General features: G+C 36.2%; 1 pseudogene; it reads right to left on the reverse strand.

Moving 5' to 3' along the window:
* Positions 1-1,645: 1,645 nt before the first annotated feature.
* Positions 1,646-14,507, reverse strand: LOC113449914 (vomeronasal type-2 receptor 26-like; annotated as a pseudogene).
* Between the last annotated feature and the right edge of the window lie 8,940 nt (positions 14,508-23,447).

Here is a 23,447-nt window from a genome sequence, read left to right on the forward strand (position 1 = left end):
CACAATCATAAGTATATAACTAGTAGAGGCTATCCATGCTAATTAACTAATTATTGTAGTGTCATCTTCTTTCTCTCCAGGTCTAACAAAAGAGAAGGCAAAATTACCTCAGCAGACAGGAGAGTCTGCCACTCAGAGGTGGTATTCATCAGATTCTGACCAATTCTGGAGAACTGGTAGGAGAAATTTTGAGTAATTCAGAGAACCAGTAAATACCATCTCTGACTGGCCCCACCCCCATCTATTCTCTGCCTTCCAAGTCCCAGATGATCAGCTGGGTCTTCTTTTGTTGCCCTGCACAGGAGAACAGAGCTGGAAAGCAAGTTAGTGAGGTGAGGAGGGAATGGAGATTTTTGCAGTAACCATCCCCAGGAGTGGGGAGGGAATGGGATTTTGCAGTATCCTTCCCCTGAAACACCCACCAAGCCACACCCATAGAACTGGTAGAAAAAAAATTGAATCCCACCACTGACTGCCACTATACTGATATCCACCCATCTAGCCACTGTTAGGACCTTCAGAGATCCAGAGACTCTTGGCCCTTCAAATGAAGAACTGGGCATAGATCCTGGCAGCAGTTGTCAGGATCAGATGATGTTGCAACAGGCAGAGGACTTCCATTATTAGCACATGACTGTAATTACTGCATTTATCAGTTTCAAGAAATGCACATCCTTCATCACAACTGGTTAAGGTTCAGGGACTAAATAGTCCATTCCATTCCTTCATCACTGCTGCTGGCAAACCCCCACCATAGAAAAAAGTCTGTTGGCAGGGGCAGAAATGACAAAAGCAAGGACAACACAGTGCACAATACAAAATAGACAAAAAGACATCTTCAACAACTACCATGAGGTCCACAAACAGAGCAAGAGTGACTGGTGTCCAATCATAAGTGAAACCAGCATGGCCAGGGTAGCTATTGTGGCTCATCTAATAATCAGTCACATATGGTGGAAATCTGTGGCTTTTGTTGAAAAATACAAATTGCATAGCATTGCAAAGGCCTGAAACATGACAATACATGTATACTTTATCCCACTTTTGTTTCTAAGAAATTGAGCCAGGAATTTTCTTCTAAGAGGAATTTTATTTAAAAGACAAAGCCTATTTGAAATAAAGGAAATATCTTTTTAGAAGAAACCCAGTGTTTTTTCAAATGGCAACTGGACTTTCTTTTCTTTTATCAGAACTAAAGAAGTTTCTTGGATGAGAAATGAAATGTCTTCAAGGAAAAAAAATCCAATTGCCTTTTGAGAAAGGACCTTGGGACAGCCATGAACTGCTTGAATGAGAATCTCCATATAAAGCCTTGGAGAAATATGACATATATTGAATTGTTTGCTGCAAATATCTACCATAAATAGAACAGAAGATAATATCTGCAATTGAGTGGAAATAACATATACTCTTCCCCCTCCCTCCCTCTCCCCGCGCTCTGTCTCTCTCTGTGTGTCTGTGTCTTTGTCTCTGTCTGTCTGTCTCTCTCTCTCTCTCTCTTTGTGTTTCTGTCTCTCCCTCTCTCCTTCCCTTTCTCCACACAACATGTAGTCCTTACAACTGGTCACTTAGTGGCCATTCAATGTTCCAGCAGTAGGTTTACAAGAATGTATAATTTACAGAGCCACAATTCATTTGTGTTTTTTTATATTAATTGTTCCTTTTTGTTCAAATCGGGTCTCAGTAGAATAACATAGCATTTGGGGAAAAAGATACAGCCCAGTAATCCAGCTGCCGAAGCCAAAATAGAGAAGATCTCCACAGTCACCATATATTTTCCCTTTGTACTCAAGTAGGTTGGAACAAATGATATCCAGACACTACAAAAGACCAACATGCTGAAGGTGATATATTTGGCTTCATTAAAGGTGTCAGGTAACTTCCTGGCTAGAAAGGCCAATGTGAAGCTGATAGAAGCCAAGAATCCCATAAAGCCAAGGACAAGGTAAAACATGATGGCTGAACCTTCATTACATTCTAGGACAATTTCTTCAGTTATGGAATACATGTCTGAATCTGGGGAATGGGGGAGAAATTTCCAACCACATAATACAAATGGTAATTTGCACCACAGAGCAAGACAAAACAATAGTGTTGGCTAGCCATTTCCCTACTCATTTCCTCATTTTTGAACCTGGCTTGCTGGCCATGAAAGCAAGAACCACTACAATTGTTTCCCCCAATATACAAGAAAGAGCTACAGAGAATATGATGCCAAAAGCAGTTTGTCGCAAGAGACATTTTACTTGGTCAGGTTGTCCAATGAAGAGCAAAGTGCAAAGGAAAGAAAGCAGGAGAGCAATAAGAAGAATGTAGGCAAGATTCTTGTTGTTGGCTTTGACAATGGGGGTGCTCTGCTTTTTAATGAAGATTCCCAGCACCAAAGCTGTGATGAAAGAAAAGGAGAGACTAACAGACACCAAGGTAATTCCCACTGGTTCACTGTAAGACAAGAATATTATTTCTCTTAGAATGCAAAGATTTTGATCCTGGCTTGAAAATTGATCTTCTGAACAGTGAAGACACTCATCTGCATCTGAAAAACAAAACACTGTTGTATATATATATCAAAAATGTTTGAGTTAAATCAGTGGTTCTTAAAGTATGGTCCAAGGATTCTTGGATACAATAAATGAAATATATATGATCAATATTAATATTATTTGCAAAATAATTAAAATAATGTTATTCTTTTCATTATTTTTATTCATTAAAAATATTGTCTTGGAGATGGGAGGAGCTTGCGCCGTGGCGATACGGTCTGCAATCGAGCTCCTCGATTGCAGCCGATATCTCCGCCACTGGCCGGTCCAACGGACCTCACGCTGTCCCGTAGGGACAGCCATCGTGAAGAGCATATCCTGAGGATTCCGGGATACCGCAAAATCCCTGGAGAGCCCGGGTGAAGCTCTTCTTGCCAGCGGCGGAGAGGCAGCCCCATGCTGCTGAGGCCGGGCGACTCCAGACGGAAAGAGTTTGAGAAAGAGTTTGTCGGTTGGGTGAGAACTTCTTTTTTTATTTAATTTTTTGAATTTTGAAAGTTTACTCTAATTATCTGAAGAAACCTGTGTGATTTTTGTTTTGTTTTTTGACAAAATTGACTTTAGCGCGTTTTTAGGGAAACGTCAAAGAGAGAATCCATTTTTTTTTCTTTTCTTTGCTTCCGGACTCTATTGTTATTTATTGGATAACTGGACTGTTTTCTTTTTCTATATATTCATATGTTTTATTCTTCTTCTGGACTTTTTTTTTTTTTTTTTTTCTGGGCTAGAGGCTTCTCTTGACTTTGTTTGATCTTTCGGTTTCTGTTTTGTGTATTGCAAGTCGGCTTTCCTTAAGAGAGGAGGGGGAAAGTGAGAACTATGATACTTTGTAACACTGCCACCTAGAGGCTCGGAAATACTTAAAAAAATAAAAATAGACTCTTCTTCTCAAGGACATCCCCTGATAAGATAGAGGAAAGCACTTTGTGGAATATTATTACAGGTGTCTTTCTGGATATACATGGCTCAGCTTTGAAGCTTGTGGGAAAGAGAAGGAGTTATAATTAGAGCCTTGGATAATTAAATAGAGTGCAGTGTTGTTGTTGTTTTTTTGAGTTCTGCCAACCCCTTCACTAATATCAAGGTCCTTACTTTTAAGCTTGATTTATTTGCAAAGGAAGCCTCTGAATTTCTTTTTTTCTACTTATATTTTATTTTGATTTAACTGATTTTATTTTTTCTTTTGCCTATTTGGATCCTGTTTTCTCTTTTCCTTTTTTTTTTTTTTTTAATGTACATCAGTGGACTATTTCTTTTCCTTTTTTCAATTGAGGTTTTTCTTTCTTTCTTTTTTTTTTTTTCTGGCTGGACTAAGGTGTGGAATCTGAAGAAACTTATTTTTCTTGGTTTTTGTTTTGTTTTTGTTTTCTCTTTTTCTTCTTCCCTTCTTCCCTTTTGGCTTTGTCTTGTTTATTATTATTATTGGGTTTTTATTTCTACTGTTACTTTTTTTATGGTTTTTTTTCTCTTTTATTGGACTAAGGTCAGGAAGAATTTGAAGATTTTTTTTCTTTTTTTTCTCTCACTTTTGGCTTTTTATTGTTGGCCTTTTTACCTTGGATTATAATTTCATATTTTTTTCTCTTTTTTTGTGGATTAAAATTTGAAAAAATTTGAAGAGTTGGAACCACTTAAAATGAGTAAGAAATTTATATCTTCGGTGCCTCTATGTCTGCTTCTGCCTCCCCACCATCTGGACAGCGCTCAATTCAGACATTGTTAAAGCAAGATAAAGAGAAAGAAAAAGAACAAGAAAGAGTATCCTTCCAGATGATTATGCAAGGAATTCAAGATCTTAAGGTAAAAATGGATACTATTGAACAAAGAACAGGTAGGATGGAACAGATGATGGAAAAATATGAAGAGAGACTCCAAAATGTTGAAGAGGGAGGCAAACAAAGAGAGGAGAAAATTGGAAATATCGACAATAGATTAACAGCGATTGAACAAGAAAAAGTGAGATGTTGAAGTGGGAGTTGGATAGATCAGAATTTTATCTTAGATTCCAAAATATAGAAGAAGAAAAGGACAAGATTTGTTGCGATAATGGTAGGAATTCTGGCGGAGGCGCCGAGATAACAGAAGAGAAGATGATGGATGGAATTGATGAGATATATCGAGTTTTACAAGATATGCGATGAGAAATAACCTACCCAGAGAAGTTCATATTAGATTTATTAAAAATCTTTGAAGACACAAATATTGCAAGCAGCAAGAGAGAAGCCACTGAAATACAAAAGTAAAGAAATTTTGGTTTTAAAACAAATACCTAGAAGAGTGAGAGAGATGAGAAGAGAATACCGATTCCTGACTAAAAGGTTATTGGAAAAGAGGTGTCTTACAGGTGGTTGATTCCAGAAGGACTGATGTTTACGTGGCAGGAACAGAGACATAGAATTGATTCAATCGAGAAAGCAGAACTGTTTTGTGCAGAGGTTTTTGGAGCCAGAGAAGGTGGAGCAGGAAAGGAGGTCCCATCAATTGAATCCCAAGAGGAACAAATGGAGGTTGGAAAAGAAGAAGGTGCAGTAGGTGGACAAGTGGATATTAAAGATCAACGTGAGGCAAGACCCACGAGAGTGGTTAAATCTAAATATAAAAACATAATTATGGAAGAGAAAAATTGATTACAATGAATATAAATGGACTGAATTCAGCTGCTAAGAGAAGGAAGATTTTCCATAAATTAATGAAATTAAGGTTCGACATAATTTGTTTACAAGAAGTTCATATTAAAAAGCAACATGAACAATTGTTATTACAACCAAAATTAGGAAATTGTTTACCTCTTTGACACAATCCAAGAAAAGAGGGGTGGTTTTATATATTAAAGAGGCCATTCCAGCAAAAATGATTTATACGGATGATGATGGGAGAATATTAATGGTAGAAATAATGGACAATAATAGAAAGATACTTTTGATTGCAATTTATGCAACCGAATGATAAACAGGAAGAATTCTATAGAAAATTACATACTAAGACTGCCGAACTTGACTATGCTAATGTAATTATGATGGGAGACTTTAATGGAATTGTGGATAATAGACTTGACTATATTGCAACAACAGTAAAGCATAATAGGAAAACTCTTCCTAAATCCTTTTTTAAAATGATAGATGAATTAACTTTAAAAGACATATGGAGAGAAAGAAATGATAAATCTAAGCAATTTACGTTCTATTCAAATAGGCATCTATCATGGTCCAGACTGGATATGATTTGGATCTCAACAGATTTAATGTCTAGTATTCAAGAAGTAAATATTGAAACAAGTACTTGGGCTGACCATAACCCATTGACAATTGAATGGAAGGGACAAAGGAAAAGATCGAGATAGACATTAAATAATTCTATTTTAAAGGATAAGGAATTTATACAATGGATGGAGAAAGAATTGGCCTTCTTCTTTAAAGAGAACAGAAAAGAAGACACCTCAATACAGAATGTTTGGGACACAATGAAGGCCTATGTTAGAGGCTTGATAATAGACTATACAAGAAAAAAGAATAACAGGAAAAGGCGAACTCTTAAAGCCTTGGATGATGAATATAAGGGACTTGAAAAAGAATTACAGAAAATGCCACACAGAAAAGATGTTAAAATGAAACTGGATATAACTAAACATAAAATGGACTTAATAGAGAAAGAAGAACTGGCACAGAAAATTAGGAATGCTAAACAGAATTATTTTGAGGATGCAAATAAGCCAGGTAGATGGCTAGCATACAAATTGAGAAAGGAGAAAGAGTCGAGGAAAATACCGCAGTTAATAGACGACCAAGGTAAAATTTGTTATGGCAGCAAAGAAAAAAAGAGATTATTTATGATTTTTATAAGCATTTGTATAAGAAAGAAGACATTGATGAGGAGAAAGTTAAACAATACCTGCAGAATGCAAATCTACCTAAGATATCTAAAGAGATTGAAGAAATGCTAGAAAGTAATATAACAATGATGGAGTTAAGTCAAGCACTTAAGAAACAAAATAATGGAAAGGCACCAGGTCCAGACGGGTTTCCTGTAGAATTTTATAAAATCTTTCAAGAATCACTGTGCATTCCACTGTTAGAAGTTATGAATGAAGTTATGTTAAAAAAGATGATACCTAAAACATGGTCAGAGGCTTACATTACACTTATTCCAAAAGAGGAGGCGGACCTACTGCAAATCAAGAATTATAGACCGATTTCTTTACTAAATGCAGATTATAAAATTTTTGCTTCAATATTAGCAGAAAGACTTAAAAAGTACTTGAATAACTTTATCCACCCAGACCAAAATGGGTTTTTGCCAAAGCGACAAATCAGAGACAATATGAGAGTAATTCTGGACACCCTGAATACTATGAGGCGCATCCTGAAAAGCAAATGGCTTTGATATTTTTAGATGCTCAAAAGGCATTTGATAACGTGAATTGGAGATTTATGTTACTTTTAATGGAACAGATGGGTTTTGCTAGAAGATTTATTCAGGCAATAGAAGCAATTTATAATGAACAAACAGCTAAGGTAATGATGGAGGGAGAATTTACAGATCCTATTAATATAAGAAAAGGCACAAGACAAGGTTGTCCTCTTTCTCCCTTGATATTTGTGTTGACTTTGGAAGTGTTGAATAGAAATATCAGAGAAGATAAAACTATAAAAGGAATGAAAATTAAAAAGGAAGAATTTAAACTACAAGCCTTTGCAGATGACCTAGTCTTTATCTTGGAAGACCCTATAGAAACAGCCTTGAAACTGTTGGAAAAGATAGAGGTCTATGGGGAGGTTGCTGGTTTGAAAATAAATAGAGATAAAACAAAGATTTTGTCAAAGAATATGTTGCTGAAACAAAGGGAAGAGTTGGCAGAACTGTTAAAAATTCAAGTTACAAACAAGGTTAAGTATCTGGGGATATATTTGACATCAAGATGTAGTACATTGAAGGAGAATAATTATATTAAACTTAAACAACAGATAGCTCAAGATTTGAAAAAATGGAGAACTTACAATTGTCATTAATAGGAAGGATTTCAACAATCAAGATGAACATTTTACCCAGAGTCTTATTTTTGTTTCAAACAATACCAATTAGGCTTGGAAAAGAATACTTTGAGGATTTAAATAAAATTGTTTTGAAGTATATATGGCAAGGCAAGAAAGCAAGAATAAAGTTAAAGCTTTTACAGGATGCTAGATTTAGAGGAGGGTTTGGTCTGCCTAATTGGGAGTTGTACTACCAAGCTGCAAACTTGACATGGGTTAAAGAATGGATAACATTAAGGAAAACCAGATTGTTGACATTAGAAGGTCATGATTTGTTGTTGGGCTGGCATGCTTTTTTATGGTACAAGGGAACTAAAACACAGGGGTATTTTAGAAGACATTATATACGGGAGTCTCTGTGGTTGAATTGGGAGAAGATAAAAACAGTGTTATTTGAAAATTCCAGTTTGGTTATCGCACGATAGAAGCGTTCTCTTATCCTATAATTTATAAAAAGGAACAAACAGTTAACTATGGGGAATTATTAGATGAAAAGGGTGAACTTAAATCGATGCAAAAATTGGAAGAACAAGGTATACAGATGAATTGGTTTTCATATTTGCAAATACATTCAAAGTACTATGAGGATTCCAAAGCAGAGGGATTTTATGATAAGCAAACTGACTTGGATAAGATTTTGATGGGTACTGATGAAAAGGTGATTAAAAATTGTATGGTTATTTATTGCAAATTAAGCTTGAGGAAGAACAAGTTAAAGAAACTATGATTGCGTGGGGGAGGAATTTTGGATATGGGATTGATTTAGAGAAATGGCAGAAATTATGGTCGCAAAATTATAAAATGACAATGTCTACAGCCTATAAAGAAAACTTGTATAAGATGTTTTACAGGTGGCATTTCCCCCGACAAGGATAGCAAGAATGTTCAAGAACAAATCCGAAAAATGCTGGAAATGTCATCGAAACCTGGTTCATACTATCACATGTGGTGGACTTGTGAGGATGCTAGAAAATATTGGACTAAAATCCACATGTGGCTGGAAAAAATGACAAAGAAGCATATAGACTTGAAACCGGAGTTTTTCTATTGGGAATACTACCAGATACTTATAGTAAAGAGTTGAAATATTTGAGTGTAAATGTATTGACTGCTGCTAGGATTGTATTTGCAAAAATTGGAAAAATGAGAAAATTCCATTGCAAGAAGAAGTTGTAAAGAAAATTTTGGAATGTGCTGAGATGAGTAGATTGACTTTTGAAATTAGAGAGCAAGAAGATAAACAATTTTATTTAGTTTGGGATCTTTTCTATCAATGGTTGAATGATGAAATATTAAAATATAAAAGTTAGATAATAAGGAATAATAATGACTTTATTTTCCTTTCCTTTTATTGGTTTTTGATACTATATCTATATAATAGTTTTCTTTGTTTCTTTCTTTTTCATATTTGGGATAGAATTGGTATGATTATAAGATTTGTTTTAGAATAAAATATTTAAAATATAGTTATCACATAAAGGCATGACCGAATAAAAGTTTAGTCAAATTTTTTTTTTCTTTAATAGCGATACTAGGAGTTATAAATTTGTATTGATAAGAGTATTATATAAAGTAACTGTAATTGTGACTATGAGGTGAATGCACAAAACCGATGGACCAACCGACTTACTGTGTGTACAAAAATATGGGGGAGCTGATACTTTTATGTTTTGTTGTTGTGTTTTTTATGTTAAAAAAATAATAAAAATTTATAAAAAAAAAAATATTGTCTTTATGTTAATATCTATTGTGATTAGTATTTTAATTCTTTTTGCTCTTTCATGATTCAATAAATGCAGCAATTTTCATATTTATATTGTGTATATCAATAACTAAACCATAAAAATAAAAGCTCCTGGGGGTGTGTGTGTCCTCCAAAATCTTTAAAAATGGGAAGGGTTCAAAAGAGCAAAAAGTTTAAAACACCAAGTTAGATTGGTGAGTAATATTGTTAAATAATATGGTTTGATTTATTCCAAATGCTTTTTGCCTTATGTATGTCAGTTATAAGTAAGTATGATTTGTTGGAATCCAAAAAGTTGAGACATATAGGATAGTTCAAATAAATGTCTATCTATGTAAAGTGAATAGATGTAGAACTGGCTTTATGTATTAAACACTAAATATTCCAAACCTATAAATGTTTCAGGTAAATATCAAGGACATGTCCCATAGGGATTTAATTATTTGATTACTTCAGGCTTAATCTATACATAACAGTAGCAGAACAAAATATGACTTGTATGTTGACCTATCTATTGTTCAGTGCTTTTTCATTCATAATCTTTTGTAATTCTGTGCTATTGTGAGTTACTTGACTATTTCTTTCAAATATCAATTGCAGACCAGCTCCAAAGCTGCTTCAAAAGTCTCTTTGACTTCCATGTTTATGTTAAATTTATGTTTTACCAACAAAAAATACAAATAAAGGGAGTTTGTCAGTAAAACATAAGTGTAACAGAAAAATAGTTTGTATAAAAGTGACTGCCTGTGAAGGCTCCTGGATTGGGACTGAAAGGCAAAAATGGAAACAGTGTACCTCGTCTCATAATTGGGTGGACCAGGTTATCCTAATAAACAAGTCTCACCAGGGGAAAAGAAAAAAAGAATACTTCCATGTTTGATCTCTGAAACTAAACATTCAGAATGTGTTTTTCTCTCTTAAATTCTCCCCAAAGTGACAATTCTTTAACTTAGGAACTTGCACATTTTTTTAAAAAAAAGCTGTGCTATGAAGCCCTTGGGTATTTATTTTAGTATTTTTTAAGAAGCCATCAAGTTCAAAGGCCCCAGTTTAGAAATGTCAAGAAATCCTTCTATGTTCCCTTGTATAATTCTCACATCTCTTTCCCTGAAATTGTGTGTGTGTGTGTGTATGTGTGTGTATGTAAAATTTTAAGTGGTTTGTCAATATGGCTTAAGTATAGAAACAAATCCATATAATGGATATTTCTTACCTGTTTGGTTTGCAATCTTCCCTTTGGGACAACAAAGGCAATCATAACAGCAGAATGGCTTCCCTTCTACTTTTATCTTGCTATAACCTGGAAAGCAATTGTCATTGCAAAGCGAAAGAGGCCACATCTGTTAATTTTTAAAAAAGGAAAATGAAATTATTGCTTAACATTCAAACCTCATCAAACTTATTTCCTCCTTGCAGTTGAACAGCTACCTCCTCATTTATCTTAGAACAGCCTTAATTCCAATCATTGGGTCTCCAAAACAGCAACTATAACTTCACTGGGGCAGCTTCTTCGCTGCCACCTGTGACAAATAGATTTGTGCATGATGAATTGGGTGTCAGACATGTCTGGCAGTTCTTAATGACTTTTAAGCCATCTATGACCCCTCACATGTTGCTTAATATGAAACCTTCTCTTGCTGCTTCTCAGGTTGTTTCTGTCAGGGTTTTTCATGATGGAGGGACAACCTCTATGATCAGCTCTCCTACTTTTGATTTACACAGTCTTCCAAACAATAAGCCTCTACTTCTATAGCAAGGCCTTGGAAGTAGGATGGATACACAGAATGAGTCCAAGACTTATATGGAGAAAACTGTACTTATGAGCACTTTTGGAGCCTTGCCCTAGGTCAATCAGGATAATATTTTACAAAAGTTGGATAGTATTAAGAATACTCTGTTAAGCTAGTATTGCTACTGTTGATGCATTTATTCATCTTGTGTTATGTAGCATTTTACACCATCTAATAAAGGAGAATATTTGTAGCTCAGGGTTGACATGGGGGGTCCTTGGTGCTCTATGCTTGTTTTCTTTCAGACGTTTCATTACCCAAACTAGGAAACGTTATCAGTGCGGGTGATGATGATATTACCTAGTTTGGGTAATGAAATATCTGGAAAAAAAACAAGCAAGCTCAGCGAGCACCAAGGTCCCCTCACTTTATATCATCTGTTTCTCATGGGTGACATGGAGCTGAGTGAATATCCCAGACTTTTCCAAATGATCAGAAGATTGAAACTCCCAATTCTTTGCAATGATGCTGAAGAGAGACTCTCAGACCCTAGCAATTCAACCTATGAAAGCTCAGCCATAAATCTTGCTGGACTTTTCATACTGTGCCTGATTCTTCTAATTTTGACTTGTTTACATTTTCAAAGTTTGAATGTATATATATTCTGCAGAAATGGATATATTAATAAGCATATAGATGGTTTTAAAAAGATAATGCATCTTCAAGAAATTGTGAGTGTGAAGTCAAGGTATCTAGTTATCCTAACAATTAAAGGTAAAGGTTCCCCTCACACATATGTGCTAATCAATCCTGACTCTAGGGATGGTGCTCATCTCCATTTCTAAGCTGAAGAGCCAGTGCTGTCCAAAGCCATCTCTATGGCCAGCAAGACTAAATGCCAAAGGTGCACAGAATACTGTTACCTTTCCACCAAAGGTGGTCCCTATTTTTCTACTTGCATTTTTATATGCTTTCAAACTGCTAGGTTGGCAGAAGCTGGGACAAGGAATGGGAACTCACTGTGTTATGGGGCACTCAGGATTCAAATCGCCGAACTGCCGACCTTTCTGATCGATAAGCTCAGTGTCTTAGCCACTGAATCACCATGCCCCCTTAACCTAACAATTAGGACTATAATATTAATATGATGAAAATTGAAAACTCTCTGTGTTACAAATTTTTAATATATTTAGGAATTTTAGAAAAATAAAGCCTTACCACATTAAATTAAATATCACTGTAATTTTAAAGCTGGTAAGGATCCTGTTGCTTGTAGGAACAACCAATACAGGTTAGGCACTTTCTTTTTATGTGTATAGTTTTTTATACAGTAATTAAATGCCTATATAGCTTTAATATATTACATATTAATAAATAGTGGCTTTTAAAACGTAATATTTCTTGAAAAAAAAATTAATTTCTTTTTTAAATTTTAGCTAAATCAAGAAAAAGAGGAGAAAGGCTGCATGTTGTTGCCATGGAATAAGTATTGTCTTATTGATCTTAATAAATTCAGTTCAGGTCAATTTTTATATGGATATTTTAACTTTATAGCAATCATGTTCATGAGTCACTTTGCAAAAAAAAAAAGTCAATTTGTACCTCTAATTTCTGAAGAAATTGTCTGAACTTTGGAGCTATAAATAACAATAAAATAAATTATTCCCCATGCTTTGATGTTGATGCAAAACTACCTGGTTAAACATGGTAGGCCAGATTATTTTCTCCACAGAAATAGTGAGAAGTTTGTTTCGGGGAGCCATCAGAGCTATGTTTCAACTTTGATTCGGTGAAATGATAGGTTGGGGAAGGTGACCCAATTGATAACATCAAATCCAGTTGCTAGTTCTCCTATTTCATCAAAGGAAACCTTATCTTCAGCACTGCTGTTAAATGAAACAGTTTTCAGATACCAATGGAGCTAAATATAAATAATTGATAGGGATTTTTAGAGATTGGAAATAATGAGTGTGAATGAGTACATATGAATGAAAGATTTTTCATAAGCCGTATTTATTTATTTAGAAAATGTATAGTGCCACCTATTTGCACATGGTAATACATATGTTAGCCTTTTTGAGACAGCAGTCAAAAAGCATAGTAAAAGAGTCTCTTTTTATTGCTATAGGGTATTAAACTTGAAATCTTGCTAAAGTTTCCTTCTAAGATAAGATTATCTGGACTCTGTTTCATGCAGTCCCTTCTTTCTCAGGACAAAATTGTCATTTACTTTCCCTGAAAAGTCCTTCTGAGGACATCTCTACACTCCTCTACATTATTTTAAGAGTTCTTTTGGCATTCCCATGCATGAAGCAAACAATATTAATATTTATGTCAGTTGAAGCAGCATGTTAACATAATCTTTCATGAGATTCTTGTTAAATTCTATTGCTCTGGACTGTTGTGTACTAAAAATGTCATTTCCACCTTGCTCTGATCTGCCTGCTGATCAAGGTCACCAAGATGATTAGAGAATTGGAGGCTAAAACATACAATGAATGGTTGCAGAAACTGAGCATGGCTAGTCCAGTGAAGAAAAGGACCGGGGGAGACATGATAACAGATTTCCAATATTTGAGCAGCTGCACAGAGATGAGGGAGTCCCACTATTTTCAAGGCACCTAAAGGCCAGACAAGGAATAACGGATGGAAACTGAACAAGGGGAGATTCAACCTAGAAATAAGGATAAATTTTCTGACAGTGACAGCAATCAATCAAAGGAACAAAAGTTGCCTTCAGAAGTTGAGGAAGCTTTATCACTGGAAGATTCCGGACTGCCATATGTCAGAAATAGTGTAGGGCCTGCTTGGGCAGGGGGTTGGACTAGATTATCTACAAGGCCTCTGTTAATTGTATCTCTTTTTTTTTCTTCTCATGCTCCTCACTGCCCACTGCCATTAATCTTGGCTTTCTCCTATAAGTCATTTTCCTCTCAAATTAACATTTATGTTGCCTTTTTATCATCATTGTTGCATACCATGTTTAGGTATATGTAAATTATTCTAAACTATTATGGCAAAAACTATTTCATTTGGAAGTTCTCACATATCAGATTGATCTTATTAACTATGCAGCTCCAAAATACTACTTATATGATTGTCATTTCAATAAAGAAATTGGAGGTGGTATTCAGCAGGTTCTGACTACTTCTGGATAACCAGTAATGGAAATTTTGAGTAGTTTGGAGAACTGGCAAATACTATCTCTGACTGGAGATTTTACAGTATCCTTCCCCTGCCATGCCCACAGAACCAGTAGTAAAAAAAATAATAATAATTCCACCACTGAAAGAAATGCCCACACTCATTTCATTTTTACCTGCCATGACTCTTGATTTAGAGTCCTGAGTTCCCAAGCATTTCCTCTTTTTCTGTGTTTGGGTTTGGATGAAAGCATAGCATGCAGAGCATGGGCCACAGCATGGATAGCATTGTAAATGCTATAACTTTGCCCAGTCATACTTGTTTCAAAAACAGATCCAGGAAGGGTCTCCAATGCCTCCTCACCTCATTGCCTCTATCCTCATCCAACCTAATATTTGGGAAAGAACACTCAAATGCATTTTCCCAAAACAGTCTTGTCAAACTGTCTTCTTCTTCAGAAAAAGGTTTTCTCATCTGAATAATTTTTTTAAACTCTAATATCTCCTTTGAGGAAACCTCCAATGATAGTGCACCATGGATGAAGTCCAGGCCCATATTTCTTTGAAAGGGGATTGATGTGAATTCCATCTGTGCTGGCATTATCCAAATTTTATCTTTTCTCTTCATTGGCATGCCCTCATATGCTGAAATATATGGAAACATTCTAAAAACGGGTATATCCTCGTTTTCACAATATATGATCACAACATTGGCGTTACTTCTCATAATAACCTTGTACAGTGTAATATAGCCATTAAATTGAATCTCAAGGTCATTGGCAACTGATTCCTTTGGCATTTCTTCTATGAAGTCAAAACAGATGCCTTTTTTAGAAAACATATCAAGCCTATTATGTATAAACCTCTTTCCCTTTTCAGGATTTGGGACAATGAGCCCAATCCATCTCCATTGGAAGTGAAGCAACAATTGGATGATTCCCATAATTTGAAAGTCTTCATTTGGAAATAACTGATGGAACAAAACAGCTTGTATGTTGTCATCCATCTCTGCAGCAGAACCATATATGAGCTAAGAAAAATGTAGGAATTGGAGTATATACAGTATTTCCAAATCAAAATATTTCTAGCTATCTTTAAAGATATGTTCAATAAAACTATTAATATTGTTCTCCAAAGACTGGGAGAATTTGCATATTTCAATATAATTTCTATGGAAATTGTTAATGTTTCTTTTAACAGGTTTGAGGTCAATAAAATGAAAGCAACCACTACTGAGGTGGTCATTAAAAAACTGAACAGACTCTTCACCACACATGGGTTACCAGATGTCCTGGTCTCTGACAATGGGCCCCAATTTATTGCCTTAGCCTTTGAACAGTATTTAGCGGAACGGGGCATCTGACACGCACTCACATCGCCGGCTCATCCTGCGGCGAATGGCCGGGCTGAACGAATGGTTCAGTTTACGAAAAAAAACCCTACAGAAAATGGATCAAGGCAACATCCACGACAAAGTCACTAGAATGCTGCTCCTACAACACATCACACCAAACAGCACGACCAACAAGTGCCCAGCTGAACTCCTGATGGCCAGGAAACTCAGATCGCCTCTAGATCGTTTGCACCCTGCCTACACCCGGAAAAGCCCCTGGGTTCCAGCAGCAAGCACTGTGTTTTCAAGGTAGGAGACCTTGTTTTCGCAAAAAAATTCTGGGGATCCCTTTGGATTCCTGCCCAGGTAACTCAAGTTACGGGCCCCGCTCCTACCGTCTACTCACCACTGATGGCAGACCATGGAAACGCCATATTGACCAACTGCGCTCCAGACTAACCACATCTTCCAACCCTGACCCTAACTTTGACACTAGGGGAGGGGAAGCAGTGAACTCAGAATTAGAACCAACACCTGTTTTTTCTGAGCTATCACTGAGATCACCGCACCATGGTTGGCAACACTCACCAGCTGCAACTGAGACTGGACAGTTGAACGCTTCACCAGGAAGCAGCAACCAGGCAGGTTCACCGAGCCCCGGGAGCCATGACGGTAACAGTGAGGCTGAGGACTTCATCACCCCGGGGGCACCAGAGGAGAGCCCTGACCATGACACTGGTTCACCGTTCCTGTTTGATCCAGCAAGCAGTCCATCTGAACCCAGGTTTGAACAGGGTCAAGCGGAACTGCGTAAGTCAGGCAGACAGGTGCGAAGACCTGCTTACCTGCGAGACTATATTACTCCACCCCTTAAGTGGAACCGAGAGGGGAGGGGTGTTCCAGACTAGCAGGCTCGTAGTCTGCAAATCTGATTGGCCCGCTGAAAGCCGATCATGATTGGTCGCCATAGACTGATGTGATTGGCCAATAAACAGGCCGCCGCGATTGGCCCTGCCAAGAGCGGCAAACTCAAATCACCTTCATTGGCTGCCTAGCCGCAGCCAGCCCTATATAAGGGGCTGCTGCGCCTGGGGTTAGTTGCTCAGATCTGAAGTCACAAATAAAGAGCTTTAGTTACTATCTGAGTCTTGCCTCCGTTCTTGAACCGTCCTCCCAGATATAACACTAAATATCAATGATGATGATAGCTAATTGCAAAATGAAATAATCATCAATAATTACAGAATTTTGCCTTAATGTAGAGGTCCTGATTTAAGTTTATCTTCTACCCTAATATTCTAGTCCACTATTTCCACCTCCTCTTTCTTTACATTGTTCTTCCAAAGAAACCCTGTTTCTCAGGATATTGGAAAAAGAAATTCAAATGCCACTATATTGTACTTTAACACAGTGGAAATTTCTGAGTAGCATTAATACAAAATCTGCATGTAAGACTAACCGCTGTCATGCACAACTTTATAGTTGATCATTGTTATGAAGCAATTAGATGTTAATACATACATTTATTTCTTTTGTAGTTCACCTAGTCAATCACATGATAAAGAAATGTACTACAATTAAACTAATTTCTAGCATAATAGCATCAAGAAGGGTATTAGAAACTATTAAAAAACACAATGGAAAATAACTTGCATAGCAGAAATCAGATAATAATTACAGTAATAACAATCTTATTAAGCAGAGTGATAAATAATAGTGCAGCATAGACCAGCTCAAATTCATCCTATACCTCAATTCAATCATGCCACAAATTTTAACTATTTCTGTATTTGCATTATTTAAAACAATGAATTGCATACATGAAATCATCAACCAGTTCATTTGATGGATTTATTGTGAATGTCACTTTTTCAGACAGCATGTAAATTTGGGAAGAAATGCCAGCAATGACCAAATATTTGGAATGATATTGTTTGTGCTTAATAAGAGGTGGGTTTCCTACAGAACATTTACCAAGCAGATTATCGCATTCTGCGTTCAAGAACAATATTGATAAAAATGCAGGGAATAATATCATCTTGCAGACCAATGTGTCTTTAAGCCACCTGTTCACTCTGTTAGAATTACGCATTTGAAATAAGACCACCATTAGTTTGTAAATCAGAGATGTACTGTTTAAACTTCAGAAATAAAGCTCTTTGTTCTCCTATTATACCCCAGGAAAATAAAGAATATTATATTTTTGTTGTTGTTGAAATGCATTACTTTTTAATGTTTTCTGTAACTCTTTAGAGATTGAAAATAATAATGGGTAATTGATAATTGTACAGCTCCATACATGCTCAAGTTCATGTCCCAATTATGAGATACAGGGACTTGTAAACTGGAGTTAAGGAAAATTAATAATGGCAGGTGGGAAAAAAACACATTAGGAGTAAAAAAAAACACCCTCCAATATCTACCTTTTGTTTTCTATGTGATAAACCAGAATAACAGAATTGGAAGGGGTCTTGGAGGTTTTCTAATCCAACTCCCTATTTAGGCAGGAAACCCTGAATAGTGGGTTGTCCAATTTTTTCTTAAAAACATTCAGTGTTGGAGTATCCACAGCTTCTGGAGGCAAGTCCTTCCATTGATTAATTGTTCTAACCATCAGGACATTTTCCTATTTCTAGGTTGCATTTCTCCTTCATTAGTTCCCATCCATCTTCAAGCAGGAGACCCTATACCTTTTCAGACAAATGGTTGCCCATTCTCTTCTTAAAAACCTTCATTATTGGAGCACCCACAACTTCTAGAGGCAAGCTGTTCAACTGACTAATTGCTCAAACTTTCAGGAAATTTCTTCTTAGTTCTTTCTATTCTTTCAGAATAGATTGACTCCCTCTTATTTGTGAAAGTCTCTCACTGCTATTGTGTCATCATTAGTTCCTCTTTTATTAAAATAGATAAATTCAAATAGAAATTCCATTCATCATTAATTGAACAACAAATTGTGTGGCCCCGACTCCCGAGCCTATGCTGTCAAAGGAAGAGGACCTGGAAGATGAGGGGGAGGAACTGGCAATGCCTTCCTCCCCAGGACCTTCCTCCCTGGTAATGCCTCAGGTTCCATCAGACAACTGAGAGGAACAACCTGAGATGAATCAGGAGGAAGGCATGTCGGAGCAGCCCCTGACAGGAAGTGAAGAGGAGGAGTCTTGGCTCGACCCCAAGCAGCGTCGTAGGGAGAAATGCGAGCAGAAATGTAGGAAGCGTGGGAGGGTCAGAGAGTGAGCTGAGTCACTGAGCCATACCCCACAGGGGATAAAAGCGGATGTGCTTTCTCCTTAAACTTTGTATGGGACAAAGTTTAACTTACTTTAGACTTTATTCATGACTACGTTGGAAGAACGATTGTTTTGTGGGGTGCCTTGTGCTTTGTGAAGTAAAAGACCCATTTCCCTCTGTGTGAGTAAGACTTTGATTTACAATTGCTGCCAGCTTGGACCTGGCATGCAGGACGTAGTGGGATGCCAAGAATGTTATCAGTTACAGAGGATTTGCTCTGCAAAGTTTAAGCCAGCTTGCCTATCTGTGTTTGTGTGTATAATCTCTTACCTTTTGGGGGAAAGGGAAGGGGAGACAGAACAACAAATTAATTAAAATAATTGAATTAAATTTGGATCTCACCCTTTATAAATGTCAACTACTCTAAAATAAAATAATAAGCTAAAGTACTAGTGGTCTTTGAATTTTGGTTGATGTGCATATTTATCACCAATATTTTTATTTTGGGTACATAGCTATTGGAATAGTATTAGCATTTTATATGCTATTTCTATAGGGCTTCAGTTTTCACTACTTATTCTTTCAGTTTTCACTACTTTTCTCCATTTGATGGTAAGGGTCACACAATTGTTAAGTCCATGTTCCATTGTTTATATAAAAAGTGCTGAGTAGTCATATGTTTTTTTACATTTGAACAGCTGCCCACTCAGATGATTTAAAGCCAAAACTTTACATTATAAGAGATGAGATAGATGAGGCTTTGGATCTGTTGGAAATGACTCCAGATAACAAGAACTTGGATCAGTGAAAACACAGAGATTTTATTTCTAAGCTTAAATCAAAGGATACAAAAGGGGAAAAAGCTGTTTGCAAAGAGCGGTAGGATCTTAGCTTATCTCAACATGAGGTTTGAGCCCTGCAATGAAGAGGAAGCCCTCCAGAGCCCAACGATCAAGGAAAGCCTCCTGTTAATGGAAGCTCCGAAGTCCGGACTGGCACCGATGGGAAGGAAAGAGTAAGTGAGAGTTTGCAAGCTCGAGGGGAAAGAGAGTTGTGGTTAAAGACAGTGGCAGAGAAGATATTTGACTGACAATAGACTGATTTCAGGCTGTTAAATACTGTGCGAATGCCTGCTGTGAGCTCTAAGAGAAAGCGGCTACAAAAGAATTGGTCTAGTGAAAGTGAAGGAGCTTGGCAGGCAGAAGAGAGTTGGAAATAAAAAAGAAGTAAAGAGAATTTTGGAAGTCTGAAGACCAGCACGGGGGGGCAATTAAAAAGACTCTATTATCACTAACATTTGGATTGAAGCTATTAAATCGGAGCCAGAAGCAGAACGAAGCCGATCGGGGGAAAAGACAGAGCGACGCCACAGGCGGTATCCAGAATGCTGAAGTGGCTACAACAAAGTAACAGATCTAACTGTTTGAAGGGACACAATCTAATCTATAAACTCTGGGAAAATTGAGAACCAGTCCTAGCAGAGGAGACAGTTCCTTTCTCTATTTGAAGGAGATCAGAACAATTGATTTAAAGAACACTAAAATATAAATAAAAGAGGAAGTCTTGAAGCGAGTGGGAACATTGCTTACTGGCAGCTGTTACTCAGCAAATCTTCATTTGCCATTTCCGGTGTGCTTGAAGTGGAAGCTTCCAAAGTGAAAAGCGGAAACAAAAACTCTTGGTTTTGGAATTTTCTTTTTTCTTTTCCTCTACCCTTTTCTGTGTGTACATACTTACTAAAATAGCCTCTCTTCTTTCCTACTTGTTGATGGTATGCTATGTGGAAATATGCTTGCTTTTTTTCTCTGACCTCCTCTTGATAAATATGTACATTTAGTAAAGAAATATTAGAGTGTTAAAACATTGGATTAATTAATTTAGTTAAGTTATTATTAATAGAGATTGTTATAAATTGAATGGGAATATAGGGGAGACAGTAAGAATATTAAGCATTAGTTATTTAACAATCTTAGAGCTCTCTAGACCAATATTATATTTCATTGTGTGGGTGTATCTGTGAATGTAATATATTGTGTAGTTAAGGTTACTTTATATTGAAGTTAAACTAGAGAAATATATATATACTTTACTAATTAGTTAAGAATATAGCTACTTAATAGATTGATAGATCCTGGTCAATTTTAGTTACAGAACTAAGAATATTGAATGTCAATTTGGAATAATATATTTAGCATTGTACAACAAAAAAAAAAAACAATTTTTAAAGGAAATGACTACTACAACTACCACTGCTCTGAAATCTGGTAGGAAGGTTAACCCCACAACAAGACCACTTTGGCAACATCTTCACCTATGGCACAAAAAACAATAGAGAAAACACTACCAACAGAGAAGTCAACTAGCATCTTGAATGCGAATATTCAAACAATGTTCTTAACCCTACAGGACTCATTGACAAGATTGCAAGAAACAATGATTAAAAACCATAGTGAAACAAGGGCAGATATCAATGAATTGAAGGAAGAAATGGGGAAACTAAAGACAGAAATGAAAGCGGACATTTCCAAAGTAGAGGATAAAGTGGGGGTGTTGCAGCAGGCCTTGGAGGAAAATGAAGTTATAATAAAAGAAGTAGAAAAAAGAACCGAACGAATGGAAAGGGAATTAGAAAGGGTGGATGAATATCTTAAAAACATGAGCAAAGAAATGGAGGACTTCCTCATCCTCCTAGAAATGGACAAGGCAGCAACTTACCTAAGATTCCAAAATGTGGCAGAATCAAAAGAAGAAGACCTGGACTACTTGATGGCAGAAATACTGGGTGGTTTATTGAAGATGGATAAAGATGAAATTCAAAAAGAGTTTGATGAAGTCTACCGGGTTAATACAAACTATGCAAGACGCCACAATTGTTCTAGGGAAGTACACAGACGATACACTAGAAGATGTGTTCGAGACATGATATATAGAACCTCAAGAGATAAAACAATAACCTACAAAGAGAAAGAAATTGTGATTCTTAAACCGATACCAAGGAGAATAAAGGAACAAAGGTGTGACTATAAATTTCTGGCAGCATATTTAAATCAAAAAAGAATTACATTTAAGTGGCTTATTCCAGAAGGAATGTTAGTGTTGTGGAAAGAGAGGAAAATTAAAATAGACACTATGGAAAAAGCCCAGGATTTTTACGAACAGATGGTGGGCCCACAGGAGCAAAGTAGTAGGGAGGAATTGGACACAAATTTTCAAGAAGAATACGGTGGACATAAAAATAGAACTGGAATGGTAGGAAACCAAAAGAATATCTATCCACAACAAAAGACAGAAGGAACCACATTAACACAAGCGCAAGAAGAGAGAGGAATTGTTACATGACAAGGAGCGAAACAAAACTAAATAGATGGGAGAGAAAAAAAATACTATCAATAAACATAAATGGTTTAAATTCGACAATTAAGAGAAAAAGGATATTATCTAAATTAATTAAACATAATGCAGATATAACGTGCCTTCAAGAAACCCATATAAAGAAGAAGAATGAAAAATATTTAGAATGCCCGAAATTAGGAAAGTTATTTACTATACCAGCAGATGAGGAGAAAAAGAAGGGAATCGCAGTATATGTGAAAGAGGATTTGAAATCTGAGCTAATATGGTTGGACTTAGAAGGAAGAACTCTGGGTTTGCAGATCTGGATTAATGATATTCCAATTCTTTTAGTAGTAACATATGCCCCAAATGGAGACCAAAAAGAGTTCTTTAAACACCTATATAGAAAATTGGTTGAATTGTAAAAAAGAAATATTTGCATAGTAGGGGACTTCAACTCCATTGCTGATTTCCAAAATGATCACAGTAATGATGGGAAGAATAAAAAGGGGAAGAGAGAGCTCCCCAAGATTTGTAGGGAAATGATGAAAGAGCTAAATCTGACAAATATATGGAGAAGATTACATCCTGAAAAAAGACAATTTACATTTTATTCAAATCCCCACCAAACATGGACACGGATCGATATGGCATGGATGAGTGGGGAAATAGCAAACGAGACAAAAGAAGTGGAAGTTTTGCCTAATGAATGGGCAGACCATAATCCAATACAGGTAATATGGAAGGGCAGGGTAAAACCAAAGAAAAGATGGACCCTAAACACTCAATTAATAAGAGAGAAAGAATACTTTAATAAATTAAAGGAGGAATTGAATTTTTTTATAAAATAAAATGATAATGGAGAAACCACGAAACAAAATGTTTGGGATACAATGAAGGCAGTAATAAGAGGAATAACAATATCTTACAATGCCATGAGAAACAAGGAAAAATATTCCCAACAAAACAAATTACAACAAAGAATTAAGGAGATAGAAACCCTTCTACAAAATAACCCAAAAGAACCCAAACTACAAAATCAGATAAATATAGCCAAACACAAACTGAATTTAATTGATCAAGAGAAAATGACTATGAATTTGAACTTAACCAGACAAACCTATTTTGAACATGCCAACAAGCCAGGAAGATGGCTATCTTATAAATTAAAAGAAAAGAAAGAGAAGAGATTGATATACCAGTTAATAGATAGCAAAGGAGAAACATACCAGGAAATAGAACAGAAAAAAGAAATCATTCATAAATACTTTGAAGATTTATACAAAAGAGAGGATGTCAGTGAAGATAGAATAAGGAATTATCTAGATGAAGTAAAGGATAAGGCAATTGGGGAAGAAAT

The sequence above is a fragment of the Pseudonaja textilis genome, chromosome Z, assembly GCF_049901715.1.
Source record: "Pseudonaja textilis isolate UNSWEBS1 chromosome Z, rPseTex1.2, whole genome shotgun sequence".
Lineage (NCBI taxonomy): Eukaryota > Metazoa > Chordata > Lepidosauria > Squamata > Elapidae > Pseudonaja > Pseudonaja textilis.